This window comes from Dermacentor variabilis, chromosome 6 (genome assembly GCF_050947875.1).
Source record: "Dermacentor variabilis isolate Ectoservices chromosome 6, ASM5094787v1, whole genome shotgun sequence".
NCBI classification, from domain to species: domain Eukaryota; kingdom Metazoa; phylum Arthropoda; class Arachnida; order Ixodida; family Ixodidae; genus Dermacentor; species Dermacentor variabilis.
In genome coordinates this window covers 179,743,924-179,771,852 of record NC_134573.1, presented here as the reverse complement: position 1 = coordinate 179,771,852, position 27,929 = coordinate 179,743,924, and the positions used below count along the sequence as shown (strand labels likewise).

At 50.7% G+C, this 27,929-nt stretch overlaps 1 long non-coding RNA gene across 2 annotated transcripts in view; it reads left to right on the top strand.

The window, feature by feature from the left end:
- LOC142584457 (uncharacterized) overlaps positions 1-27,929 on the top strand; it is a 178,128-nt gene that overhangs the window by 127,060 nt on the left and 23,139 nt on the right. For both annotated transcript variants that reach the window (XR_012828794.1, XR_012828795.1), the window contains one exon: positions 25,265-25,317. This is a non-coding gene — a long non-coding RNA (uncharacterized LOC142584457). The remainder of the gene's footprint in view (positions 1-25,264; positions 25,318-27,929) is intronic.

Sequence of the window (27,929 nt, the reverse complement as noted above, 5' to 3'; positions counted from 1 at the left end):
AACTAAGCTGATGCGGCGTGTCGTGTGTCATAAGTATATCCCTTCATCACAGATCAAATGAAGTTTCTCGGGCGGCAGTAAATAACGACGTGTTTATGCGTCGCACTTCTTGCACAATTATTATCAGTTGCCAGGCTGTAGCATCGTAAATGGCCCGAGAACACAAATTAGTTCCCCCTGGCGTTTTACGCCACTAGATATAGGTACGTCGTCTGGTCACCCACGAGAATTCATTGTACATGCGGCGGGCAAGCGATGACAGCTGTCGCAGGACAGAACAAAATAAAGATGACGAAGCTGCCAAAAGTCCCTTTCGGTCGGGTATAACTAATTGCGATCGATGTCCTTCGAGGCACTCTACCGCCCTTGCCGTGATGCAAGAACGACGGCGGACAAACAACCGAGCTTCTCCCGCAGTCAGGAACATGCTTGCGACTCGTGTGTATGACGCGCGAAAGAATCGTAGGTTGTGCAGCGTCTGCGAGCGTTATGCTGCTGCTGCAGCCGTTGCGACTGTGCACGTCACACGGGACTGCGCCATCTCAACGCGCCGACACGACAGACCCGATGCGTGCGTGACAGGGAGGCTGGAACGTTCCCTCCTGCAGAGCCGGCGTCGTCCGGCACCGCGAAGGCGTACGACGCGGTGGGCCTCTCCTGCGTGCACCTGCGCACTCGCAACGGTGGCAGCTCGACTGACGGCCCCGCGTGGCTCGGCCTGGATTCTCCGCTCAAATTGGTGCTCGCTCGGCGGCACGCGGCGACTCCAGCCAGGCAGAGTAGCAGGCGGCCCAGTCGCCGATCGCGGACGAGCTCGGTCCTGCGCATGACGCGTCCTCTCGGAAGAAGAAGAAGAAAAAAAGACCGAAAACGGCCGAGAGACGAATGCCCGAGTCGCGCCGCGTTGCTCGGGTGGCACGCGGATCGCGTTTCGGGCGCGTGTCGGCGATGCTCGAAGAAAACGGGCGGAGAAGACTTTTCGCCTTTGTTTTGCTTGTGCCGGCGTCCTTGAAGGAACGGCCGTCGCTCCAGTTCTCACCCCTCCTCGTCGGCTCTCCCGACTTTCTGCGTTCGGTCGAGTATGTAAGCGAAAGTCTGACGTTCTGGCAGCGTTATGACCGTGCATATGCCCATTCTTGCTATATTTCTTCAGTTGGCGCGCTTATTACCCTGAGGCTCCGCCCTTGCTTTCTATATATAAATGCAAGGTATACGACTCTGGCTTCTGTCTTCAGAAAAGGAAGCCTGCTCACCGTTTCTTTAATTTGTTTTGCTTCAGATTCCTAAGGGCACAGACAGCGCGGGAGTTTACTTTGTCCAAGAATGTGCGTGGTTTGCGTCGCCGCTCATGAAATAATTTATTTCCCCCAATTCTCTTCATTGGGCGTCTTTTTCCTTAGCTATGGTTACAGAATAGGGCGTCCTATGAATAGCCGAAGGTCCAGTACCACTGTAACTAATCGACAAAAAGAAAATGTATGCCTTCTGTCAACAGTCACGTTCCAAGCGCGGCAGCCACTAAGAGGGCGAGGCGTGGATTTCTTTCTCCTTTTCTTCTGTAAGTAAATTGAGCCCGTCAGATATCTGGGCCACAACAAACACTGCTCGATCCGGTTGTCTCGATTCTTCAAGCTTCTCAGATGAAACGTGCGCTGCCGAAACAGGCGCCAGTCGATGCACCCACCAAAACGTGTTTCATATTAAGGCCAGGGACCTTGATGCTTGAGGCGCGTTGAAAAAATCGCTCGTTCTTATGGGTAAGCTACATTCCCCGTGAGTGCAAACTTAAATTATAGTCTCGAATATTTCGTTGGGCGCGTACTGGGTTTCGGACTTCTCGTAGCTGCTCCTGCATCACCTTGAGCTCGGAATACCTTCATGTACCGATTTTTGCGTTTCTTTTCCACTTGTTCTCCGGCTGGTATCGGAAAAATTTTAGAGTCAAGGTAAAGATTAGGCGTTCTCATAGGACCAGGCATGACGAAGTGGAAGCTTCACGACGGCTCCATGGAGATTTGCGAGCCAACGCTCAAACGCACTTTCTGTCGGCGCACGCAGGGTGCACGCCTAGCCTCGAGCAGCAGTTCATCAAAGCACTGTGGCCGGCGCACACGCACGTGCGCGCGCTGCGACGAACCAACACGCCAACCCAAAGAAGGAGCACGCCACGGCTCAACGGCCCGGTGCCTTCCAGGCGCTTGCGCGGTGACCTCCAACGGTCTTCACGGTTGCAAAACGCGCCAGCACGCGCCCGCGTGGACCATAAAGCGCCGCGCAGGCTCCCGGCAATCAAAAGCAGCAGCGGTAGGGGCTCCCCTTCGAATGCACGGTGTAGAAGTACACCGTATCCCGTGGGCGCATGAAGCGCGTGCAACGGCGGCAGCGTTGTTCGCGAGCGCAAATCGCGTGCGTATCGTGCATGCCGCGTCCGAGGCAGAAATAGAAGCATTTAGTCGCAGCGAACAGCCGCGGCTGGCCGCTGCGCAAGACGTCGTCCCCGGCCGGCTAAACGATGCAGCAGCGCCGCGTGGCCTTTCAGCTGCGCCGCTCTCTTCCACCCGCGTTCCGAGCCGCTCCTGCTTTCCACGTGCCCAGCGGCCGCGCCAGCGCGCCTCGCACGGGATCCAGCCGAGATGTCGTCATCGGGGGACGCATGCCTCGCGGTCACGGCCGGCAAATCGGCCGCGAGCGCGCGGCGTCGCGAATGCAGGCGAAACAGGCAGCGCTCGCTTCGTGGCACCGACCGCGAAGACGGCGTGGCAGCAAACGAAACGCGGAGAGCTTGATCGAAGAACGCCGCTGAGACGACACCTGAGCAGGTATAAATAAGAGGGCGTTCCAGGGGATGAAAAATCCACGACGTGGAAGAGAGACATCACCACGGGTTTCAATCCTCTCGTGGGCGTCCAGGAACTCGGAGAGTACAAAACTTCCCTCTCCTCCGCTGCCCTCTCTTTTTTTCGCTATTTGATCAGTTCCGCGCAACAGAGCGTAAATAAGAAGGAACACGCGCGCGGATCGAAATAAGATATCATTTTTATTTTCTGTTACTTATATTTTTCTCGCCGCCACTCTCCGGCCACTTTTCCTTCGTTCCTTATTTCAATGTTCGTGCAGAAGATTCCGCTGTTTCGTTTCCTTTGTTCCAAGAGGGGCGTCACGATCGCGTGTTTTATTCATCGCAGCCTAGCGCAAGGAAAAGAAAAAAAAAAGAAACGATAGAGCTGGCCGGTCAATTCTCCCCGAGGGACGGCGCGCTCTCCTTCTCCCTGCTTAGCGTGCTCGCGCTTCATGCCGGAGAAAGTGCGCCATGGGGCAAGCGAGGACTCCCGTTAATATTCCCGGCACACGAGCGCAGGCAATTTAGAACCCACCTACGGCACTTTATTTATATTTTCCTGCGCGCGCAGCTTGATTCCGCTGCGCGTTCACCGAGCTGAAGCAGCAGCACTGCCCCGCCGATTCTTTCATCCTTCGCTCCAGTCTTCCGAGCCTTCGGAGATTTTCTCCGCCAGTTCTCCTTCCCGTATCTGCTCGTAAACATTTGATCCTAAGCGCGAGCGAGGGCGAGCGTGCTTTCGTAACAATTCCACGCGTGCCGACGCCAGACGCTTCGATGCGTGCGCTCCTCATTGCTACGACTCCTCCTCTGCTCGTGTTGTTTTACTCCTTTGGTCGCCGTTTGCGAAAGTCCGGTCATCTGTAGCGGCAAACGAGGGCTTTCGAGGGAATCCTCTTTCCTATCGTCGTCTAAACATAGCAATGCTTTGAGAGGCATTCGCGCACGACGCTTCCTTTCAGTTTCGTCTATCCTGTGTCGCTCGAGCATGCGAATGCAGCTTTATTCGATGCTTTCGCCGTTCTTATCTTCACGCGGAATGAACCGACAGCTCTTGCTCGCCGACTAATGCCGAGTTTCAATTTCTGTGTAGCGGAGCATGGAAAAAAGGTATGCATGTTCTCGCGTTCTCAGGTAATGTAAGCCCTGTGTTGAGAAACGGCGGATCAGTTTTTTCCCGATGCCACTCATTAGCCGGCATAAAATCTGGTGTAGATTTTGAGTACTTTCGGTTTTCTTGCTATTGATGGCACAGTTAGTTATGACAGTGACATTATTTCGAGTCCTTCGTTTCCGTTCGCTTATTCTTCTTTTTCTTTTTTTTCTCCCTCCACCTGTTCCACTCGTTAAAGCATCAGGTATGAGAATGCCTTTCTTGCAGTGACTGAGTTACATCTGTTGAAACTTCTAGGAAACTGAAGGCGCCAACTGCGCACTTTTCTGGTTCAGTTGTCATGAGGAAAATATTGTTCCTGGTGCCCTGGATTTTCGCCAGCATTCTGTCAAAAGCTCGCGTTTTCCAACGTACGTTCTTTTTTTTTTCTCTCGTAGCATGACAATAGCACCCTGCAAAGAAATGGTGTTCAGTAGCTTCTTTCGATTCTGAGCGACGGCCGCCCGCGTTATCGCTTAAGCTGATTCTGCATGGAAAAGACTTTGTGTATGCAGAGTCTGGAAGTAGTTTATGTTTCACCATTTCTACAAAACGGGTGACATTTAGCGGCACTTGAAACTCTATTTTGTGGCGAATCTAAAAGAGAATATTGTTTTGACCTCAGTTTTTAAACCAGAGATATCTCAATATGCACGCCGATGATGCTGTTCAGTTTGGTGAACACGTGAATAATTTCTAAAGTGAGCGCGTCGCGCTTAGTAGAGATTCATGGTATTCTCAGAAGCAGAGAATTTCAAGAGTCCTTGCGTTATTGAAGGCCGTTTTTCTCTTTTACATCTGCCACCTCATGCGCCAACATACCAACAGATCAAGAGGGCAAACGTTAAATATCAACGAAACAAAACATGACCAAACGAACATACGCATAACCTACCTATACGTATGCGTTTGAACAAGCAGCCGGCTGGAAAGACGCGGGCAGAGGAGCGCGCCCAGCTGTCTTTGTTTTGAAAGTGCAGAAATGAGCTTCGCACAAGCAACAAGTTTTGTCTTGAAGTGAGAACGACTCTCTCCCCAGGTGCAGAAAAATAAACACTCTCAGGAAACTTGCACGGCGGGGCCCACATTAACAAATAATTTCTCTCGTATGTTCTAATTGCCATTCGACGGTCATTTTCTCTCATATATCCAACATCGCGGCAGGCTGGCATCTGCTTTTTCGAATGTTTCTTGCGTAAGAATAATTTTCTGTGAATACGAACCCGTCGAGCGTATACACTTATTCCTGATCTGCAACCTCACTTCCTTGCCCTCTCTTACATGCCTGTTACGACCATAGTAAATTACCCGTGTCATTGTAGCTCAATAAATGAGAAATTTTCTCTTGTTAGCTTCTTCATCACAATGTCTCCTGTCTATCTGCCTGTGTGTCCGTGCTTCTTTGGGGCTAGAAACAACACACAAATATAGAGACATATCGAGGGATTTATCTCTGTTATGTCTGCTGGAATAGCTTAGGCTGCACGCTCCAGCCCATACACGTTCGTTTAGTGGAAATTCCGACAATCACTATCATGAACATGATCTTGGATTGTAGCGCGAAGTGACACGAACAGAGACTAGAAGCAGACAGGACGAGCGCTGCTTCTAGTCTCGGTCCGTGTCACTTCCTACAATCCAAGATCATGCTACCGTACCAACTCGTTCAACTTCCTATCCTTTTGCACTTTCGTCAAAACAGCACAGTCACCTGAATGAGGCGTGTGCCTTCTTTTCGTAGTCATTTCCCTCCTTGCCCATCCGTCCAAACACTGGCTAGCACTAACCACAGTAGCACAGGTTTTCAATGCTGTACTTCCTTCAGCCCTCGCGCTTTACCGTGTACCTGGAAGGGCTTAACCCATGTTCACATTCATATTCAGCATTGTGTTTATTCGCGTTCAATACTATCCTTCCCATTCTCTGTACACGCATGTGACCATCGAGGGGCGAGATGGCGTGCTCCGTGTCCTCCGCTGCCCGCTGCCGCCTTGCTAATGAGGGCTATTTTTGCGCTGTTTACTGCCTCCCACGGCCCGCATGGAAGCGGCACGCCAGCCGATATCGATGGACTCAAAGCGGCGATCGTACCAGCAGCACCTTGCTTCGGCTGGCGCGATGCTCAAACCAGAAGCAACAATAACTGAAGGCCGAACTCGGGGGAAAGGAAAGCTCGGCCCTCGTGGAGGGGGACGCCGGGAGCACGCATATTAATAGATTCTGCTGCTCAGAACTGTGTTGCCAAGCTTTTTCTACGCGCATCTGAATAACCAAAATATCCGAGAACTCTCTTTCGGCCGATTAACTCTTATTTGCGTGACAGATGTGTCCCTAAAAAGAAAACTGTTTCTTTTCTGCTCTCTGTCGCTATTTAGTCCACAGAGGTAAGAGGAAAATACGAGACAGTCGGGCTTTGCCTTCGTTCAGCTCATCCAGACCAGTTCAACGTGTACACTCAGCATCAGCCCCCACCGCGTATACTACCACCGCATAGCTTTATCGTTCGTATTCTTGCGCTTTCTTTTACGCCATTTATTTGGTCGTGGATCTGGATTAGTTTTGAGGCTATCTATTCTGTGTTTCTTACACGACCCTACGTAAGCTCTTGTATTTCAGGCTGCCACTATCTCGCATCTCGTTACTGTTATCACTATTGTTACGTTATCACTGTCTCGTTATAGGCTGCCATTTCGTGTAATCCCATGCATGACATTACTTATAAGACCACCCAATGTATTAGTCAATAGTCCCACGGCTACCACTGGCTGGCATTTATTTGTCGCTACTAGCCATTGACTAATTGTGCATTGCACCAAGGAGACTTCGCATAGCCGAGAAAAAGCGTCGGAACATTGTAATCTGCACACGTCGCAGAATAACTGTGGCACATGCGCATTCCGACTCGGCGCACGAGCGCGCAGCTTGCCCTGTTTTCGTCGTCCTTTCGGCGTGTTTCATTGTCACTTCTGGATTATTTAGCTTAATTTCTGTCTAACAGCTAATAACAGACACTGGACATGCAAGCCGGGAAGCAAAGGGGCGTGTCCCGTAGTACACATATGTGCACGGACTCCACTGAGCGTACTCTTTCCTTTCGTCACGAGCGCGGCTGCTCTATTTTTTCATTGGCACTGCGTTCCCCTGCGCTACGGATATATTACATTCTATGTGCGCAGCGAATTTTCCCATGCGCCTGGAATAAACCCGACAATGCTACTTTGAGTCTATGTGCGCCACGCGCGCGCTCTCGAATCGAAGCGATCGCGCAGCCGAGGCGGCAGTAGCCGGAGCACACAATGCGGTCGTTAACCTGCTTCGCTGGCGCCGTTCGCTCGCGCCGGATGGAAAAAGAAGACAAAGAATTGGTCCCGACAACAACGAACGACACCTATAGTCCGATCATGCTTCCCGCTATTGATGACTCGGCGACTGCGACACCTTCAACGGCAACAGAAGCCGAAATAGAGAGGGAATCTAGAGGCTGAAGAAGAAAGCGAGATGACTGTGCAGCTTTCCGAGCAAGTACACACACGTATGTATAAAAGTGTGCCTCTGTGTTTGTGTTCCTCGACCAGGAAGCGTCGTTTTCGCTCCTGTCTACGGATCGATCGGCTCGCCTCGGGCGAGCTTCGCTCCACGGAGGCGAGAGAGCGCTGCATTTGCTTCGACGAAGCCGGGAAGTGCGACCGGCAACCCGCCGTGTCCTGATTGACGTGCAATCAAATCCCGCTTCCACCTCCGCGCGTCCCCTTTGCTTGCGTTATTCCCCCTCCATCCTCAGCTTTATTTTGATGCTCTTCGCTCTTTTTTTCTTTCCGCGAGAGAGTTGTAGCGTGCGTGTTGTTCCTATTTTATTTCATCGTCGAGAGAGAAAGAACAGCGAATGGCGAGCGAAATCGCGTCGTACTGGCAGACGAAGCGGTAACTCGCTTTCGAGCATCCGGAAGACGTCTTATATGCAGATCGCCCACATATTCGCGCAAGCAGCTTTTGTAGAGAGACAGAGAGAGAATTATTGCACACACAAAAAAGGAAGTGTGTGTGTGTGTGAAGTGATTTTTGGAAAGGAAACGGAAGAGATGAGTGCAGCGCCGTAACTGTCTCTCACAGGAGGACACCTCAACAGCACTGCACGGGGAAGGGGGAATGGGAAGAAAAGGATGAAGGAGAGAAAGACTGGACGAACGTGGGAAGGGGGAAAAAAAGAATGTGAGTGCGGGGCTCACAGCCGCGCTCTCAAGTGCGTCGCATTGCAGTAGTCTAGCAGTGCTGAGAGAGCATGCTTCACGATGGAAGAGTGGGCTGCAGGGAATAGCAGCGCGGTCGACGTATCGTAAGTCAGTCCCAGTCGCCGATAGACTGTACACAAGTCCGTGCGCTCCGCATCGAAGGCAGGGCAGCGAAGTAGCAAGTGGTCGAGCGTCTCCGTATCGGCGCAGTTGCTGCACGCGGGGTCGCCAATTCCCTGCAGCCTGTGCGTTCTAGCAGCCGTCCTGTAGCAGCCGACGCGCAGGCGAAGCAGGAAAGAGCGGTCCGCCCGGGAGAAGCCCATGCGGGGGAGGAGCCGAAGTGACGCACCCGCGGCGACGCGCTGGTCCGGGTGCTGCGCACGGAGCGTTCGCAGAATGGTTGCTTTGGCCACGTCGAAGCCGCTGACCGAGGTAGCGAGGGGGAAGCGCAGGGAGTGAGCCTGCTTTGCGAGAGCGTCCGCGGCTTCGTTCCCTTGCAGGCCGATGTGCGCTGGAACCCATTGCAACGCCAAATCGCAGCCCTGGCTGACGAGATGGCGGAGCTTTGAGCCGACGCGCTGCACCAATGGAGGTCCAAGGTAATCCTTCTCCAGCATACACAGTGCCGCGCGCGAGTCCGAAAGGATCGCGGCAGAAACAACACTGCGCTGTTGAAGCAGGAGATCAGCTGCTAGGTCGATCGCAGCAAGCTCGGCCACCGTCGACGACCACACAGCACGAAGGCGGCACTGCCGTGTAGCGCAAATATCCGGCGCCGTGCACGCTGCAGCACCAGAACCATCACTCGCCACGGAGCCGTCGGTGTAAACGAGTAGCCGGCCCCCTAGGCGCTCGTGTAGCAGTGCGGCCGCTTCCTGCTGCATAGCACAAACAGCTGTTTGACGCTTGGACTTGACGCCTGGCACCGTGGTGTTTACATCGAGTAGCGCGGAGGCGTGCGGCGATACCGGCAGTGGTAGGAGTTGCGGCGTCGACGCGACGAGTGCGCTGAACTCGGTGGCACGCTGGCCCATGCCCGAGCCCTCGAGGGTGTGGAGGCGACAAACGAGGCGTTGTCCCTGTGGCGAACGTTGAAGGCGCTCGATGTGGTTCATCGCTTGCTTCCGTGCGCGAAGTGAGGGCGGCCAGTCTCCCGCTTCGGCGAGAGTTGCTCCTACTTGCGAGTTGCGAGGAAGCCCGTAAAGTTGGCGAATTACGGTGCGGTGCTCCATGTCGATGGCGTTCCAGTTGGTGGCTCTGGCGTTCGTGAGGGGAAGCGCATAGAGTGCTCGCGTTGTTGCGACAGAGTTGTAAACTCGAAGCGCAAGTTGCGGTGTACAGCCACGACCACGGGCGAGCAGGGAGCGTGCGGCGCCAGCCACCTTCTTAGAATTCTTGCAGAGCTGGGAGACGGCGGCGTTAAAGTTGACCCGGCAGTCGATGTCAAGTCCGAGATAGCGCACTTTTCTCTGCCACGGGAGGGGGCTTCCGCGCAGCGTGAGACAAGGCATTTCGAAGCGCGCACGAGCACGGGGGTGTACCAACAACGCCTCACTTTTTGACGCCGAGAGCTGGAGCCCTATGCTGGCGAGATATTCATCGACGGCATTGATCGCCGACTGCAGGGATTCTCGCACTTGGAAGCCGAGGGACGTGGGCCCGCACGCGAACAGTGCAATGTCATCGGCGTAGATCGCCACGCGGACTTCGTGGGATGTCATCTTGGGGATGTAGTCAGGTAGTCTTGCCAGAGCCAAGTTAAAAAGAAATGGGCTGATCACGCTGCCCTGGGGAACCCCGGAGGTCACGCTGCGAGGGGCACTGAGCGTGTCACCAACTCGCACTCTGAGCGTGCGGTCACTGAGGAAGGCCGCGATGTAGTCAAAGAGGCGGCCGGTGACACGTAGCTCACGGAGGGCTTGAATGATGGTGGTGTGAGGGAGACCATCAAATGCGCGTTGCACATCGAGCAGCACGAGATATCCGGCTTCTTGGCGACTTGCTGCGTGCTCGAGCATAGCGACGACGTCCGCGAGCGAGTCAGCTGCTGAGCGCAGTCGCCGGAAACCACTCTGTTCAGGGGCGAAAGCGTCGAGGGCGGAGGCAATCCACTCAAGGCGGCGCAAAGCCATGGCCTCCAGAGTTTTGCCGGCTACCGAAGTAAGCGACACTGGGCGATAGGAGCTGACGCTCGTGGCAGCTTTGCCGCGCTTGAGAATAGGGACGACGATCGCCTCTTTCCAGTCAGCAGGAATAATGCCACTGCGCCAGACGGCATTGAAGGCCTCGAGTAGGGAAGGGAGCTGCGCTGCGTCGACGTTCCTGAGGGCCTGATGAGTTAGTCCGTCGGCACCAGGCGCTGAGCGTCGTTTACGCGTGTTCAAAACAATGCGCAACTCACTAAGGGTAAACTCGGCCGAGCAAAGCACCTCAACGTGCTCCAAGATTGCCCTCGTAGGAAAGTAGCGCAGGGGAGCGAGGAGTTCAGCCTTGTTGTGCGGCGGTAGTTCGCAGGATGCACTGACGGGGCGCACAGACGGTGGCGGTGGGGCGAAGGCATCGGCGAAGAGTTCGGCCAGTTGCTCTGTGCTCAAGCCCGTAGCCACCGCGATGGAGAGTGCAGGATGGCGAGGGATCTTGGGACGGAGGAGGGAAGCGAGAATGCGCCAAGGGCGCGACTTGTCACGAGTGTCCTCCAATGACACGCAGAGACTTTGCCAGCTCTGATTGCGGCGCTGCCTGGCGTGACGGCGACACGCAGCGTCCAGGCGGTTGTATAAAGTCCAATGCTCCACCTTGTCGCTCTTGATGGCACGGCGTTCGGCGCGACGACGGACAGCGCGCAGATTGAGAAGCTTGATATCGGGGACCGGCGTTCCAGCAGGCACCGCGCACGATTTTGTAGCGGCATCCAAACACCTCGTAAGATGCGTAAGAAAGTTTGTATTTGCCGGAGGGGATATTGCGCAGAGGGACCGAAAATGGGACCAGTCCGTGACACGGTACGTACATGTCCTCGTGCGGTTCAGGCCGAGCGGGTCGAGAGAGATCGGATAGTGATCCGACCCCTGCGTGTCAGGGCTGCGAACCCACTCGTAGTGGCATCGCTCACTCGCGAGCGACAAGTCAATCGCACTCCCGTGTACTCTCCGACGCACAAATGTGGGACTTCCGGTGTTGATGATTAGCAGGCCCGAAGCATGGATGGAACTCAGCAGGTCCCTGCCGTTAGGCTCACTGTGGGCGCTTCCCCACGCCGTGTGGTGGGAGTTGAAATCACCGCACACGACACAGTCACCACCGATGCGCGCGGTGAGGCTCTCGATGAAGGTCGTATCCCACCGTCGTACGGGTTGCACGTACACGCTGGCGACACAAGTGTCGACCCCCCCAACGCGTACAGTCACAGCCACACACTCTACGGAGGTGGGCACAATGTCGGCCACACGAACGACGGCTTGGGCAAGGCGCGCACGGACGTAAATAGACGCGCGGGAGCGACCGGGTTGATGGAGCGGATCACAGCACTGCACGTTGGCGCAAGTCCGTAACTCGCAGGTGGTCGCACTGTGGTAGCCCACAAATCCCGGAAAGTTGCACTCCCCGTCGCGCGTGTATGTCTCTTGCAACGCGAGCACGTCGTACTCGTGCAGAAGTAGGTGTTCGGAAAGTTCGGCGTGTCGTCGGCGCAGCGAGCGCACGTTCCACTGCAGGATGCGCGGCCGCCGTTTTGCTGTGCGACTAGCCATGGTGATTGTGTTGCTGTTGACATGCCATTGCCTGCAGGCAGATGGCCCGGAGCGGATGGTCAGCTGGCAGCAAGGTGCTGACTGCTTGCATGGTGAGCAGCAGGTTTTCTACCAGCTGATCCATAGTAGTTTGGGCGGGTGGAGCAGCAGTATCCTGTGTCTGCTGGCGTTGAGAGGCACGAGGGGCTGGTACCGGATGCCTGGGTGCAGGACTGGGGCCCTTCAGCACGCTCGCATAGGACCGCGCCGAAGATGAGGACTGCTGTGGCTGCTTCTCCTCCCGGACTGCTGCCCTGACAGCACGCCTCGACAATGCCGAGGTGGAGGAAGCCATGATGGTGGCCACCTCCCGTTCTTCCTGCCATTTGGGGCAGGCGGGAGTGTCGGCCCTATGGGGGCCCCCGCAGTTCCGGCAGCGGACTTTCTCGCAGGAGGCGCCCTCCGCGTGGCTTTTGCCGCAGGAGATGCAGTCGGTCGGCCATCTGCAGGACTCCAGCACGTGCCCGAAGCGGCCGCACTGCCGACATTGCACAGGACGGGGCCGGGCAGGTCGCACCCTGAACCCGAGCTTGAAAAGGCGCACGTGTTCAGGGGGGACCGGTCCCGCGAATCGGATGGTGATGGTGCTCTCCTCCCTAGTTGCCGACAGCACGGGAACGCTCGACTCGATGGCTCCCAGCAGGTCTGTGTCCGCGGGTAACCCGACCACCCCGTGCAGGAAGCCGGTGCTCTTGCCGCGCTCGGCTGGCAGTCGGGCAGTCACTGGAATTCCGTGCAGCTCAGTGACTGCCAGCAGCTCTTCCAGGCATTCCCGGGTGGTAGTATCGGCGGCCACGATGTTGCGCTTATGGTTAACGCGAACCACTGCAACACCGGGCCGCGAAGAGAGGGTTGCAGCGAGTGAGAGGCGCGGTGCTCCTCGGAAGGTTCCGCCGGGCGCCGAGGGACGGAAGAGCACCGTACCGACGACCGCGGGGTCAACCGGAAGTGCAGCAGTCGCCAGGGCTCGTGCACGGCGCCGGTCCCTCTTTGACTGCACCAGCGTGAAGTCGGACGTGGTGGACTCGCGGGCGGATGGTGTCACTCTCTGTGCTGCGGCTGTAGGCACACTGGGGGTGACCAGGGTAGCGGGCGGGCGCCGCGAGTCGTCCGTTGCCCCGGGAGACGAACGGGAAACATGGGCAGGCCCCTTCCTCTTCTTCTGCTTCCTCTGCCCCTTTGGCTTCGGCCGCGAAGCAGGCTGGCATGGTGCGTCCTTCAGGAACCGCGCCGCGGGGTGATCAGGGCCCTGATGTGACGAAACAGTGGGTGTTGCGTCCGTCAGCTCCATCTCGTCGGCAGCGCTTTCGTTTGTAGATGGTTCGCTAGCAGACGCTGCAGGGGACGCGCCGCCATCAGGAGCAGACGGCGCGTCGAGGATGGTTCCGGGCGCGCCCTTGCTCTGAGGGGGCGCGGAGGCGGCGGCTGTAGACTCGGCGGGATGTCGAGAGGTGGTGCTCGCCCTTCTTGGAGGGCCTCCGTCTTGGGCGGCAGGCAGAGAGGAGTTGGCGGCTGTTTCGCCCGAGTGTGGGGAAATGGCGCTGCCGTGGTCCGGTTGCTGCACGTGGCAGCTGGCTGCCGTGTGCTGCTCCGGGCTGGGGGGAGAGCTCGACGGCTGCTTACGTCGCCCGGTTGGCTCCTCGTCCTCGCTCTCCGTCTCGCGGGCGCGTTTCCGGGAACTGGACATATCCATGTCCTCGTCGTCGGAGGGGGGGAGCGGGACCGAAGCATGGGGCTCTTGTACTGGGTGGCCGTCCTGGAGAGGCTTCGAAGCTGTAGTAGGCAGGGGGGGATCCACAGGGAGATCGAGGGTGGCGGCCCGTTGACTGAGCCACTGGCCCAGCATGCGAGTGGCACGAAGTTCCAGGTCCTCCCTTGCCCGGAGTTCGTCGAGGGATGCAGGGCCGAGTGTCACCAGGCTCAAACTGGCATGGCGACGGTGGCGAACGCGTGGTGGGCGCTCTCCGGGCGAAGCGAAAACCATCTTGGCCCGAGACGTCAGAGCGACACGCAGCCTATCATATCTTCCGGGAAACGACCAAAAAGGAAGTTGCTGCTGAGTTCGTTTCATTTCCCTTTGTTTTCGTTGGCTATTTCTTTTCCTGTTCGCTTCCTGCAGTGGACGCCGAATGCACAGGCCAAACATATAGCGCACATCCGCCATTCGGTCGAAACATAAGAAACGCAATTTGCACCACTCGTCATCCGCCGGCAATACGTGGAGCGCGAATGAAATATTTACCGCATAAATAAGTGAGATAACGAGCCCCACCGAGGCGAAGGCGTGTGGGAGAAAGTTTAAGGTGAAGGGGCGCGCGCTTGGATTTACGTCCCTTGTGTATTTGAAGCGCCATCTGGGGCATCAAAATAACGACACTTGTGTCGCCTGCTGTTTTGCGTCTGCGTATTTATCCGTATGCCCCTCCTTCCCTGACTTTTTTCCCCCGTTGTCGCCATCACGTACGACACTCCTCGCAGGAGTATTCTCGCACACGCCCGCATATATACCCGACAGCGTGTCTCGATTCGCTCTTCGCTCCGCATCTTCCGCGTTGCCAGCAAGCCTCTGACGTCGAGGTGAAGGCGAAATGCTGTTTACGGAGCATGCCGGCCCGGATTTGCATACCGGGGGGCCTGTGCTGCGTTCACCTGCTATGCGTAGAAGGCCGAATGCAGGACGCAGCGGGTCGTACGCGTTTTACTTTGCTATGCGTATAACGGGCGCGTAATTTAAACGGCGGTGATTCACGGCTGTAGCCGGTCCTGCCCCATTGCAGGGCGGCGAGTCGCATCTCTTTTCATGCACACTCCCGATGTACACTTACGTCTCTGCCTTGACGGCACCAGCTGTGACGATGAGTCACGGTGCATTGTATGCTTTGTTGCCTCGCGTGTATCTGTATATATACAGCCGGCCAGATTATTCCTGCCAGCAACGCGACGCGCCTTCCATGTTCTTGCATATGCCGCCGGTCACTCCACTCGCCTTCACTGCTTGCGCCATGGCCCCGTCTCGAGACGGAGGAAAGGAGAAAGGGGGGGGGGAGGGGGAGGGGCCGACGTCACGTTTTTAACCCTAAGCGGCAATCTTGCTGCTTTTTTACTTGCTTCATACTGCGAGCGGGGATTGCGGCGCTGTTGATTTGTTCGATTCGCTATACAGGCGCCTACTTCCGCGTGAAAGCCGGTTCTTGTCTTCCGTTTATTTCTTTATGTGTCTAGATTTGTTAGATCGCAAGGTAGTTATTGCAGTGTTAGTGACCTTCATTGAACTCGTGGCCTCTCACCGTCTTGTAATGTAATGATTGACGCACAATCGCCCGTGAGTACGTTGGACTGTCTAGACGGCGGGTAGCGCGTAATATTTCTCACGTCTGTCTAAAGCTATCGCTGTAGTGGATGCAAATGATCAAGGCCTGTCACACGCACGTTCATCCGGTGCGCGTACTGAGCACACACGTGAAAGTGAGCGATCTTTTGCGCGGGCGAAGTCGTGTCCTGCGGCCTGTAACAACGTCCTCTGGCCAATGATCGATATTTTCAAAACGTAGTGCTATTTCTAGATAAAACGGAGAGACCAAAATACTTAAGCATTGGAAACTGTGTTTTTTTTTCTTTTTTCTGATTTTCACTGCGACAATGCAGTGAAATTTACGCGCACGCTTCAATGTAACCTTTCGCGTCTTCTTTATAATATGTGCAGTGAATTTTTTCGATTTGAAGGAAATGACCAGAAGATAATTAAAAACTTAGCCGTATTCTACACACATTTAGGAATCTTTGTGAATCGAGACTTTATTGAAGCGGGAGATTAAATGCGCCACAAATAAATACGATCCACAGTATTATGTTCATTTTCATCATACGCAGCGTTTAATATGCTATTGTTATTTATTATTGAGTGACTAAAAATGGAAAAGATAGTCTCTTCTGGACCGAGTATTTCAGTGCCCGAAACACCACTAAAGAATAAGACAGGAGAAAACCACATAAAAAATAACAAACAATGAGATGAAACAAACGCTGCGCGCACTATAACACAAGCTATATACGCGCATGTAAACAGAGGCGCTATAACGTAAAACTATTCCAAACTTTTCTATTCCATTTCTGGAATAAGCCCTCTGCGATGGGTGAAAAACTTTTCTGGACCACCCCCACTTCACTTGCCTGTTACGCGACGTCACGAAAACCGCGATAGCTGCCCATCTGATATTTATTTTTATTTATTTCAATACCCTAAAGGCCCAATGCGGGCATAACATAGGGGGGGGGGGGGATTCATCAAAGAAAACTTATAAATATACAACACAGGTTATAAACAGCTAAAGACAGAAATAAACAAGTTAAGAAGCCAGGTACAAGTTAATAAGGAAAGAAAATGGCTAGGAACAGGAACTAGAAAATTGCACATGTAGCAAATCTCACAACACAAAACAAAGAACGCACCTTCAGAAGTTGCAAAACATGGCATCTAACATTTCACGGAACGATACGACCGACACGCACACACTAAAAAGAAAAGAAAAGAACGACGCACATCATTTTACATTGGAATTTTCTAAGTATGACCAAAAAGCTGTTTGAAATGATGATGTTCTAGCGATAGCCGCAATGCTAGAAGGAAACGAATTCCACTCTTCGATAGCCAGGACCAAAGGTGAGTATTTGAATCGTTCTGTACGAGCGAAAATGGGTTTAGCCTTCTTCATACGATCTACACGAGCCGATGTGTGCGGCGCCGGGAGAAGATGTGAACTTGCATATGGTGTGTTACTGTGGTAGAGAGTATAGAAAAAGAATAAACGACTGAATTTTCTGCGCATGACAAGAGGCGGGAGATGAAGCGATATTTTCAGTGCTGTTATACTTTGATACCGAGAGTAACGGGAAAGGATGAATCGAGCAGGCTTGTTTTGTATAGATTCCAACATGTTAATAAGATAGGCATAATGAGGGTTCCAGATCACTGACGCGTATTCTATCACAGGCCTGATTAGCATGTTGAATGCGTGAAGTTTTGTATCCTGGTTGACTTGGTGTAGTTGGTGTTTAAGAAGACCAAGCTTTTTTAAGGCTTTGGTAGTAATCAGTTCAATATGAGTGCTCCAGGATAAATTAGAGCTAAAATTTACACCGAAGTATTTTACCGACGCTGCAGTTTCAATGGTAGTATTATTAACTGTGTAGGCATTAGGACTTGTGTTAGCAGCGGAAGTAAACTTGAGATCTTTAGTGTTGTCTGCGTTAATTACCATTTGGCACCTGCCGCACCAATTAGTTAGTTCATCAAGATCAGTCTGGAGAGCAATGATGTCACAAGGGCTCGACATTGCACGGTAAATTACGCAATCATCCGCAAATAGTCGTATTGTTGATGTTCTGTTCGACGTGATGTCATTAATATATATTAAGAAAATCAGTGGACCCAGCACCGAACCCTGGGGTACTCCTGAAGCAACACCTGTACGTCTTGATAAGAAGCTCCCTAACTTAACTGACTGAAAGCGGTTCGTTAGAAATGCGCTGATCCACTGCGTAGTACGTGTAGGACGTACGTAGGACGTGTATACACTGATTATGCATGATTTGACCGAACAAAGGAAAAATAATTATTTCTGATTCGACGCCTTTTCGCTATTAGGCCTCGGCTATTGGCCAAAAGTTTACGGACTGCACCCACTTCACCTGCCTGTCACGCGACGTCACAAAACCGCAAAAACTCACCGCGTCAAAGTGACGTGTACGTATTAAAGATGCATTAATATGCCGAAGAAAACTGAATTTTCTTCTGAATAGCCGCAGGCTGCCCCGAAAGGAGTAAAAGACGGCTGCCGCGGATCTCTCAGGCACTGGTTACTCGCACCTACCGGAGAGCTTGGGTTTAGTTGCGTATAATAAAACTTTTTGCGTGGCTGTGTAACGCTTACGAGCACTTTCGGCACGTTTACAACCTCGCTCTGCCAACTCTTCTTTGTTGAGGATCCGTTTTAGTGGCATTCTTGACCTTCCGTTGCATGTAGCCGCGATTTTCCACCAGCCACCGCAAACTAAGTGAGGGAAACCGGACGAATCGCAGACGCCGGCACGACCCTCTTCATCCGGTTATCAATTTTCAGTGCAGTGGCTCGGCCCCATCGAATCCCTCTCCACTTGAGCGTGCTCCTCGTCTTCTGTCAGCCAATTAGATAAGCCGCTCAGTGTAGGCAATATTATTCGTTTTTCAAGCAAACAAAAGTGACCTAGTAACAAGGAGAGCTCTTGATTGGTCTGTTAAGACAACCTTGTGGGTGACCGCCCGATTCTTGCGTCGGCGGTTACGCAAATTTGACGTCAGGAGATTGGAATAAAACATACTGGAAAAGCTTTACGTTATAGGGCCCCAGCTAACGCAATTTTCGTTTATCTTTAATACAACAACTTTAATCTCATACAGTGTTTATGGTCACGTGCCGAGCTTTCGTAAGTAATGCCGAAATGCACAGAGTAAATCAGGCTTATGCACGTTGTGGAACAGCGATGCACCGACGTTACGAGGACGAAGGCAATGTATGATGCTTATCTGGTTGACTACCCTGTCTTTTCTGTTCTTGCTTTCTCTTTCTCTTTATCTCTCTCTTTCTTGTCAAGGACAGAATGCTGATGATATGTGTACGCACAAACCATGGCGCATATCTGGCCAAATTTAAGGATTCTATACCAGTTGTGTCACAGGGTCACACACCGGGTCGGGAGTATTATTGGTCAAGAATAGCCACATACCCGGTGTCCCAACAGGGATGTAGACCCAAGTAGAAGAAAATTAAGAATATCAAAGGAGCTGTTAGAATAAATAGGACTGTGTGCAAAGAGGGTACGCATAGAAAGCCTCGCCCTAAAGCGCGTGATACGTGACAGCACTTGATGTGCTCGCACACAAAGGCGATGCACATTCACTGCCATGCTTTACCTGAACACGCCATAAGTGCTTTTCGGCTTCTCTACGGTAAGAGGATGGAGATTTCTGGATGGAACACCTCGAATGTGTTAACGTTTTCTATCTTCCTTCCAGAGCATTCGACATTTGCGCCATGCAGCCCGCGCTTGTTGTAGGGTAATTCTGCTATAGATGTGTATTCATTGTTCGGGCTAAGTCTGTCGGCGTATGCGCTCTTAGCTGTGGAAGTTTAATCACACATCTTCGCATCGCACTGACCATTGCCAACGTCTACGCCTCATGTTACATCTATAGTTTTCTATTTCGCGTTATCTTCGCGTGGCGTTAAGAGTTCCCCGCACTCTTCGCCGTCGTAATGTGCGCGCTTGTTTTTCGCTTTTCCGTTTTCATTACCGCAAGAAACACTCCCGCGTTTACTCCTTCGTCGTACGCTCGCCGTTGCGGAGGTTGTTTTGCTGCGTCTCGCCGTCATAAAGACCGCCCGCAATCTCCGAGATATGAGCGAGCCCATCAAATCTAGAACCAAGCCCGCTCATGGCAGGGCCTCGTCTCAGACAGAGGGAACGGAAAGGCCGGGAAAGACGAAAAAGAATAGCTATACAAGAAAAACAATACCTATTCTCTCCCCCAACCTCCCCCCATTTTTTTTTTTGTCTTCTTCGAAGTTACGCTCGACTGCGCGCCGCTCCCCAAGAGCTCCGCGAGGCGATCGCTCGCAGCCCCGCCGGCGTGAGGCTCCCGCGCGAGAACACCGCCGCAAATACTCGTTGCCCAGCTCGTTTAAGCGTTCATTTCTCTTCGATCTGGAACAAGGCTCATTGTTAGGGCACGCCAGTTTTAGGTGGCGGCCAGTCACGCAGTATCGGTTTAACTTGACCTAGAACGCCGAAGTATTCCACGCCAGAGGCGCGGTGTCCCCATACGGAGGCGTTCGCGATATAGCGCGAACACCTGCTTTATATCTCCACACCGCGCGCGAGCATCTCCGCCGCCGATGCCGTAGAAGAAGAAGAAGAAGAAGAAAGTTGCCGCCGGCTCAAGCCTAAAGTCGTCACGACTGGCGAGCAGCGGCTGCTGCGAGTGAGCGGAGGCGCAACGGTGGCTGGCTCTTCAAGAACGGTGCGGCATCGTTATGCGCCCCGAGCCCTTGAGGCAGGTTCCTCGTCCTAATCGTTCCCGACGGCTGCGGATGTGCGCTCACGCGCCGTGTTGGACGCTTCCTCCTCGACGGCATCTCGGTGACCGTGGGAGGCCGTTGTCCGAGAGCGCGCTTGACCACTGGCCGCGCGCGTGCGATCTGTTCCCGAACACGCGGTCGCCGCCGCGTCTCTGTCCGTTTAACGCCGCGGTCACGGTCGCTCTACATGCAACTGCAACGGTTTCACTTTTCCTTCATCTTACACTTTCTGCCCCTCGCTCTCGAAGCGCGTGCTTTACCGCAGTCGTGCCCCGAAGTTTCTTGCTCCCTCCTCTCTTTGAAACGGGAATCCCAGTGGTGGGTATATATTAGAAGTGTACAGGCACGCGCAATGAAATTGAAAGACGCGCAGGGCCACATATTACTTGCATTCCTTTGTGTCGACAATATAATCGTAAACTATAACGACTGCACCGCAACGGCAGGGTGGAACGACCCCGCCATCTGGGGGAATCATTCAGAAGAGTCCTGGAAGTTCTTGGTTCCTTATGGCTTTCGACAAGGTTCCTCACGAACGGTTCTTCCTAAAACTATAGCGTCTTAATCTTAAACCTTGTGATCTATACATTAACGACTTACCGAGAGGTTGTTCTTCCAAAGTTCGTGTATTTGCTGATGATTGCGGAATCTATCGTCCTATACTAACGAAGCTGGTTCTCGTGCTCTGCAGTCCGACCTTAACGTCATTGAAAGTCGGTGTAATAATCGGTTAATGTATCTCAACGTCAAAAAAACGTGTCTACTTACGTTGCACCATCGCGAATCATTTATTTCAGCAAATTACGTCATCAGCGGTTCTGAAATATGTGCTATGACTTCTTATAAGTACTTAGGTATTAAACTGTCCAGTAACCTCGGTTGGTCCTCGCACATGATGCCAATGCCAATCGTGCACTATGCTACCTGCGCCGTAATATACGTCTTGTTCCCCCTTCAGTAAAACTACTTCCATATTAACACTTGTGCGACCCAAATTGGAATACGCATGCTCAGTGTGGAGCCCATACCAATCTAAGCCGGAAACAGCACTGGAATTCATACAGAATCGTGCAGCAAGGTTCATTCGCTCTGACTACTCCTACCACACTAGCGTCATTAAACTTAAGTCATCTCTGAACCCTCCAACCCTCGAGCACCACAGCAAAACAGCAAGACTGTGTCTCTTTTACAAGTTTTATCACTCACTGCTTTACCAGACCGCCATCTCGCCTGTGCATCGCACTTCATCCCGTAATATCCATTCAAGGGCTGTTTATCCCCCTCCAGCAAGCACCAACCCTCATCTTAATTTTTTCTTCGTTCAAACAGCGAAAGTTTGGAATCGCCTACCTGCTGAAGCGGTGCACCACTCAGTCATTCATCGTTCAAGGCATTCATTGAAAATATGACCTAGATATGCCCACCACTCATGCAAAGCCCCAAATGGGGCATTTGAGGTATGAATAAATAAAAATAAATAAATAAGAGATGAGTACGTCCTTCATTAAGTCAATGAGAGTCCAAAAGGCATCGGGGAAAGCGCTTGGTTTTACACTTCGGAAAAGAAAAGTTGTTCGAAATTATTTCAATAACTAATCATAGCACAGCGCTAAAAGTGTTGCAAGTGACTAGTACTGAAGACTATGAACAATGGATTATGAACAAAACAATTTATAAGTCAGGGTTGCAGTATGTCTGCGAAACGAGCCTTCACGCTTATGTTTAGTTTCCTACTGATGCTATGCCGCGTGGCAACCCAGGCGAAGGAAATATGGGGACTAGTCGCTCACCCGCAAAAAGTGAACGGCTTCTCGCCTTATAAGTCAGCGTCCCTCCGTGCGTCCTAACCCTAACGATGGAATCTCTTTTCGTTCACCGTAACCTGAATCGTTGCGAGAGTGGGTACGCTGGCATCGCCAGGGACATTGCCTCTTACTGGGCCTACTTGTTTGCCGCCTCCAAGGCAAATATTCACTGAAACATTCTTATGAAAACACCACCCCTAAAGCACCCCGAATCCATTTTCGTTTATGCGTGTGCTAATCTGAGACATTTCTTTGCATCTATAAAGTACTACAAATAAAAGAAAACATATTTCTCATGCTTCACCTCCCTACGTAGAATTCTTCAATGCGTTTCAACAATGGAATATGGTTCCTTACTCATCAGTGGTTCTCAATTTCTCCGCCAGAATAGGAATACTGTATTAACGAGCAAAAAAATTCACTTACATAAACGGCAGGGAAAGAATAAAATGTCGCAGGCATGATTTCCGGTACACTTAAAATTAAGTAAGTTCGCAGCACATACGTATCAATAACGAAAGCCATCAGGTAAATAGCTGAAATATATTGAAACACTACGAAAAATAAGGAAAGGTCTTAAATTTACACTGTAGAGTATCTGACAGAAATGTAGAAAGGTAAATCCATTAAGAAGAGGTTGGGATTTCACTGAAACACATAAATATATCAGGTCGCCCTACATTTATCGAATCACAGAACAGTTGATCGTGGCAGAATATCTGCAACGGCTTTATATATTGGTTTAACCTGCTTAAGAAAATTAGTCTCTTTATATTACATACATACATACATACATACATACATACATACATACATACATACATACATACATACATACATACATACATACATACATACATACATACATACATACATACATACATACATACATACATACATACATACATACATACATACATACATACATACATACATACATACATACATACATACATATGTGACACCAGAAGCAAGAAAGAGACGTGGCATAGCTCAGACGCCATACCTTTATTCTAAAGCACGCGCACTTCATCGTCGTCCGCTTCTCGAACCATCGCGTTCTTCAATAGTCACGTGTTTCCCCCTTCCCTCGAGAAAGTCTCAGTTCAGAAGGCGCAGAATAACGCCGCAATTTGCTGACATGAGCAACGACGCTCTTTCTGCCTAAAGGCATCACTGAGTGGTTGATCACATGTTTCTCTGGTGATGCCTTGTGTAGAATCTTGTAACGACCTCCCATGACAGAACTCACCTTGCCGTTGGGATGCCATTGTGTCTCGTAAAGTATTGAGTCAACGACTTGAAGGTCAAGCTGGAGAAACTTCCTGTCATAGATTACTTTGTTCTTATCGAGTTCTTAACCGCAGTTTTCCTTGCTTCCTCAACAGTTCCATCTCGTTGCGTCAGTATGGCTGGTTAAGATGGAATTCCATATATCAGGTACGAAGGTGCGTAACGAGTAACTTCGTCAGGTGTTCTATTGTATTCCTTAATGACAACCGATAGCAGCTTCGTCGAGGACTTCTGTGGTTCATGGCTGACCTTGCATTTAAGTCTGGTGACTATGATTTGATTTGTCCGCTCATTCATATCGTTGCATTGCGGATGGTGAAAAGGCGTGAAGAGCTGATTTATTCGGTTATGCTGTTTTCATTTTTGCGAGCGAACACCCATACATGGCGAGTGGCATGGCCAATGACCAAGTGGATGAATCTTTCTGATGAGCCATATCCAGATGATCCTCCAATGGTGCCCATTGCAAGGACATCAAAACATTCTTCAGTTGGAGGCAGTGGCTGAAGTGATCCGTACTTCTTTGCTTTGGTCTTATTGCATTTCTAGCATGGGTCGCAATGTCGAATGTAGTTGGCAACATCGGTTACAATATCTGGCCAGTATTATTGTGGAGACAGGAATGACAATGTCTTACGTCACGCCAACATGCCCAAAATTTTGATGAGCGTTCCTCAGGGCGTAGCTCATAAGGGAAGTATATCTTCCTTAGGCCTTTCTTTTTGATGATGAATACGCCGTTATCGAGCGAGCACGTTCATCTGGGACTCTCGTTGCAACAAATGCATTTCTGGAGATCGGTGGGCGAGAGAAGCTGTGCTACAGGAGCTCTGGAAAGTGCTTCAGCCTCCAAATTGCATACGTCTTTCTAATGTTTAATGTTCACATGTTCACCTCATACATTGAGAACTTTAACGACCATCGAAAGAGCCGATCTTGAGGATTCTTGAAATCCTTCCACAACTGTAGCGCAGAATGACTCGTTAAAGCAGTGAACCGCTTCCCATGAAGATAACAATGCCACTTATCAAACGCATCTACGACGGCAAGACAGTCTCTCTCTGTAATGGCATAGGTAACTTCGTACTTGAGTAGCTTACGGGAATAATAGGCAACGGGATGTTCATTGCCTTTGTCATCTGGCTGCTCAGCATGACACCAATCCCTTCACCAGATGCACCGCAGTACACAGTACACTGTAGTAAACGTCGTATATGCGAAGCACTGGTCCTTCAGTTATCCGTTTCCCGAGTTCCCAAAAGGCTCTTTCGCATACATCTTTCCACGTCAATTTAGTGTCTTTGTGAAGCTGTTTCATGAGAGGAAGAGCGATATCGCTGAAATGAGGGATGTATTGACGGTAAGTGACTACGGTGCCATCAAAATGCTGGAGTTCTTTTTCACGTTTCGGTAATCGAAAATTGACGATCGCAACAACGTTGCTTTGCTTGGGTGTCACAGTTCCTTGGGAAATTTTGTGGCCCAAATACTCGATGCTGGCCTTGGTAAATTGGCACTTTTCGCGTTTCAGTTTTACATTCTCGGCCTTAAAAGCTTACAGTAATCCACCCAGATGTCACACATGGTCATCAAACGTCTCTGAATATACGATAACATAATCAAAGTAGTTGATTACATATTGAGCCGATGTTTCGCTATTATTGACTTCATGGCTCTGTCAAAAGTAGCAGGAGCGTTCTTTAACCCGAACGGCATCACCAGCCATTCATAATGGTAATTAGTCGTGACAAATGCAGTTTTCCGAATGTCGTCAGGATGCATTCGAACATGCCAGTATCCGGAGGTCACATCCAATATAGTAAAAAAACTTCGCATTACTCAAGGGGTCAAAGACATCGTTAATCCGGGGGATTAGCTGGCAATCGGGCACCGTTACGGAGTTCAGCTTGCGGTAGTCAATACATAAACAAGTGTGTCCCTCGCCTTTCTTTTCCACTATAATGACCGGTGTGGCGTAGAGGGACAATGATGACCTCACAACACCTTCCTTAACAAGAATGTCAACTTGTTTTTCTATTTCAGCCTTGTCTGCTTGCGAGCATCTGTATGGTGCTCGATGAATGGGAACAGCATTGGTAAGTGATATCCTATGTTGCTCAGTAGAGATGCATTCAATATCTGTCTGGGATTTCAAGAAGATAGCTTCATATTTATTTAAAAGACATTCCAGCATAGTGTCTTGCCATTCTGCCAAATTCTCCTTTGTCGGGTACTTTATCAGAGAGATTTTATTGCTTTCCCCGTGGTTCTGGTCGTGTGCATTCAAAATTTAAAGTGCTTGCGTAACTGTCTTGCGTTCCAAGTTTGCAGAAAGATTGAAGTACAAGGCGCTGCCTCGGCCAAGCAATAACTGCGTTCTCATGCCTTGCAGCTCGTGCACACCTACTTTCTTTGTTATGTTTCCAATCTGCAACTGTATGATTACGCGACCCCAAGTTCGAATGCTTGATGTAACGTGTTGAACTGTGGTGCTACAGTCTCTCATGAACTGAAGTCGGAGCTGCCTGTAAAGAGCCTCACTGATACAAGTAATCGTTGCTCCTGTATCGAGAGTTGCAGTGAATGGTTTTCCTTTGATGAGAGGTTTACAGCGTATTAGTGAAACTCTGGGTCGCTCTTCTTGTTCCCCGATACAGTCTCAAGCGCAGACATATTGCCATGGCACGGACATTCATTGTGCCAATGAAACTGTCGGGGGAAAGCAGCAGCTCAGCCGTATCTACATTCGTTTCGTGGAACACGCGGGCTAGATGTCAAAGTTGAGTTATGCAGTCTGTTGAAAAAAAAAATGGATCTCTTGGAGTTGTACTAACAGTTCGAGCAAAAGAATGTCCTCTCACCCGTTTCATGGGTGTCTCGAACTTTTCGGCAGCGGCGAGCCGCTCTGAAGGTGAGGTGAAAGACAGTACGGCTAGCGCTAGTTTCCTGTCAGGAGGAATGCCGTCAGTCAACCCAGAGATGATGTAGCACTCTTTAAGGTCGGCCAAGGTACCGAGTCGTCTTTTCTCATCGTTGTACTCCCTGATGGCCTGTCCTCCTTTCAGACGGTAGCGAATGAAAAGTCCATTGGCCGTCGCAGAGCGGTCCCGCATGCCGCGCTTGATGTCTTCCATGATTCGTTGTTGAACAGAATATCTCTGTCAGAATGACCTCTGTGACACCAGAATCAAGAGACGTGGCGTGGCTGAAACGCCATACTTTTATTCTAAAGCACGCGTACTTCGTTCTCATTTGTATATAGCTATCATCATCTTTTCCGCTGCTTCGTGCTGGAGCCTGGGCAGTGCTTGCGGAATAAACAGATATATATATATATATATATATATATATATATATATATATATATATATATATATATATATATATATATATATATATATATAATGTTCTGTGGGTCCGGTGCATAGGTAGTTGAAGAAACGAAGGTGAGCACTTACGAGAATGCATTTTGTTATGTTTTAACGCTTCGACCGCGGCAGGGCCTTCGGCAGAAATATATATATATATATATATATATATATATATATATATATATATATATATATATATACATAATATAAATATATATATATATATATATATATAATATAAATATATATATATATATATATATATATGTGTGTGTGTGTGTGTGTGTGTGTGTGTGTGTGTGTGTGTGTGTGTGTGTGTGTGTGTGTGTGTGTGTGTGTGTGTGTGTGTGTGTGTGTGCAAGTTGTTCGGAATTATGAGTTACGTCGGGTGCTCCTTCTTTCATATCAAAAAGCTAATTAAATTTCGCTTTAATTTCGTTCGTTTAATTTGCTTTGACCTTTCGTTCAGCCTTATCTCAGCACTCTCCCAGGATGTGCAGTGGCTCTTGCGGCAGTATCTCTCGTGTCGACCCACAAGTCCCGCTAACGACCGAAGCATGCTAACTCCGAAAGGGGACGATTGCGCGAACACTCGTATGCCAAGCTTTGGGGCCATTCGAAAGAGATCGAATTTCAGGCGGTCGGAAGTGATCCTCAACCATCAGCTATAAACCACCTCATTCTAGCTAAAGCGTCGATTTGTGACATCAAAGCTTATTTATTGGCCTGTGGGTTCTGTTTTGACTACGGGATCTGTCCCTCGCTCGCGCACGCGTTGAAAGAATTTTGTATTTCTCCTGCTCGTCATTCTCTAGCCGCTTCTGCTATCGATACGGCAGCCAATCAGACGCGTTTCCGGTTAACCTCCTTACTTTCATTCCTGCATGTTAGCTTTCTCTCTTTCTTTCACTGTGACCCCTCTGTCCTTATTTACCATTCACTTCCTTTGTGCCCATACATGAATGTGAAATATCCTCAATATTGGCATCTCACCTTGTTACAATGTGCCGCCAAAAATAAAAGCAAGAAAATAAAAAGAACAGATGTCAGTCGACGCGCTGCTACGAAGCGCTAGGCGGCTGTCGTACTTCTGTGGTTCGTTCATTTATGCACAATGAAGGTTCTTTGTATTTCTATTTTTTAGCAGCCTAGTTTATAAGCGCTTATTCCTTTCGCGATAGCTTTCTTTTTGTTTTTTTCTTACATGGCCTTAGCGGCGCTTCCATTTTGACTTTGCAGGCGCCATTGTCCCTGTATATCTCATTCTTATGCGCCTTACAGAACTACAATAGGGAACGTAAAAATGGAAAAGGCTTTTTTGCGCGTCTAAAGTGGGA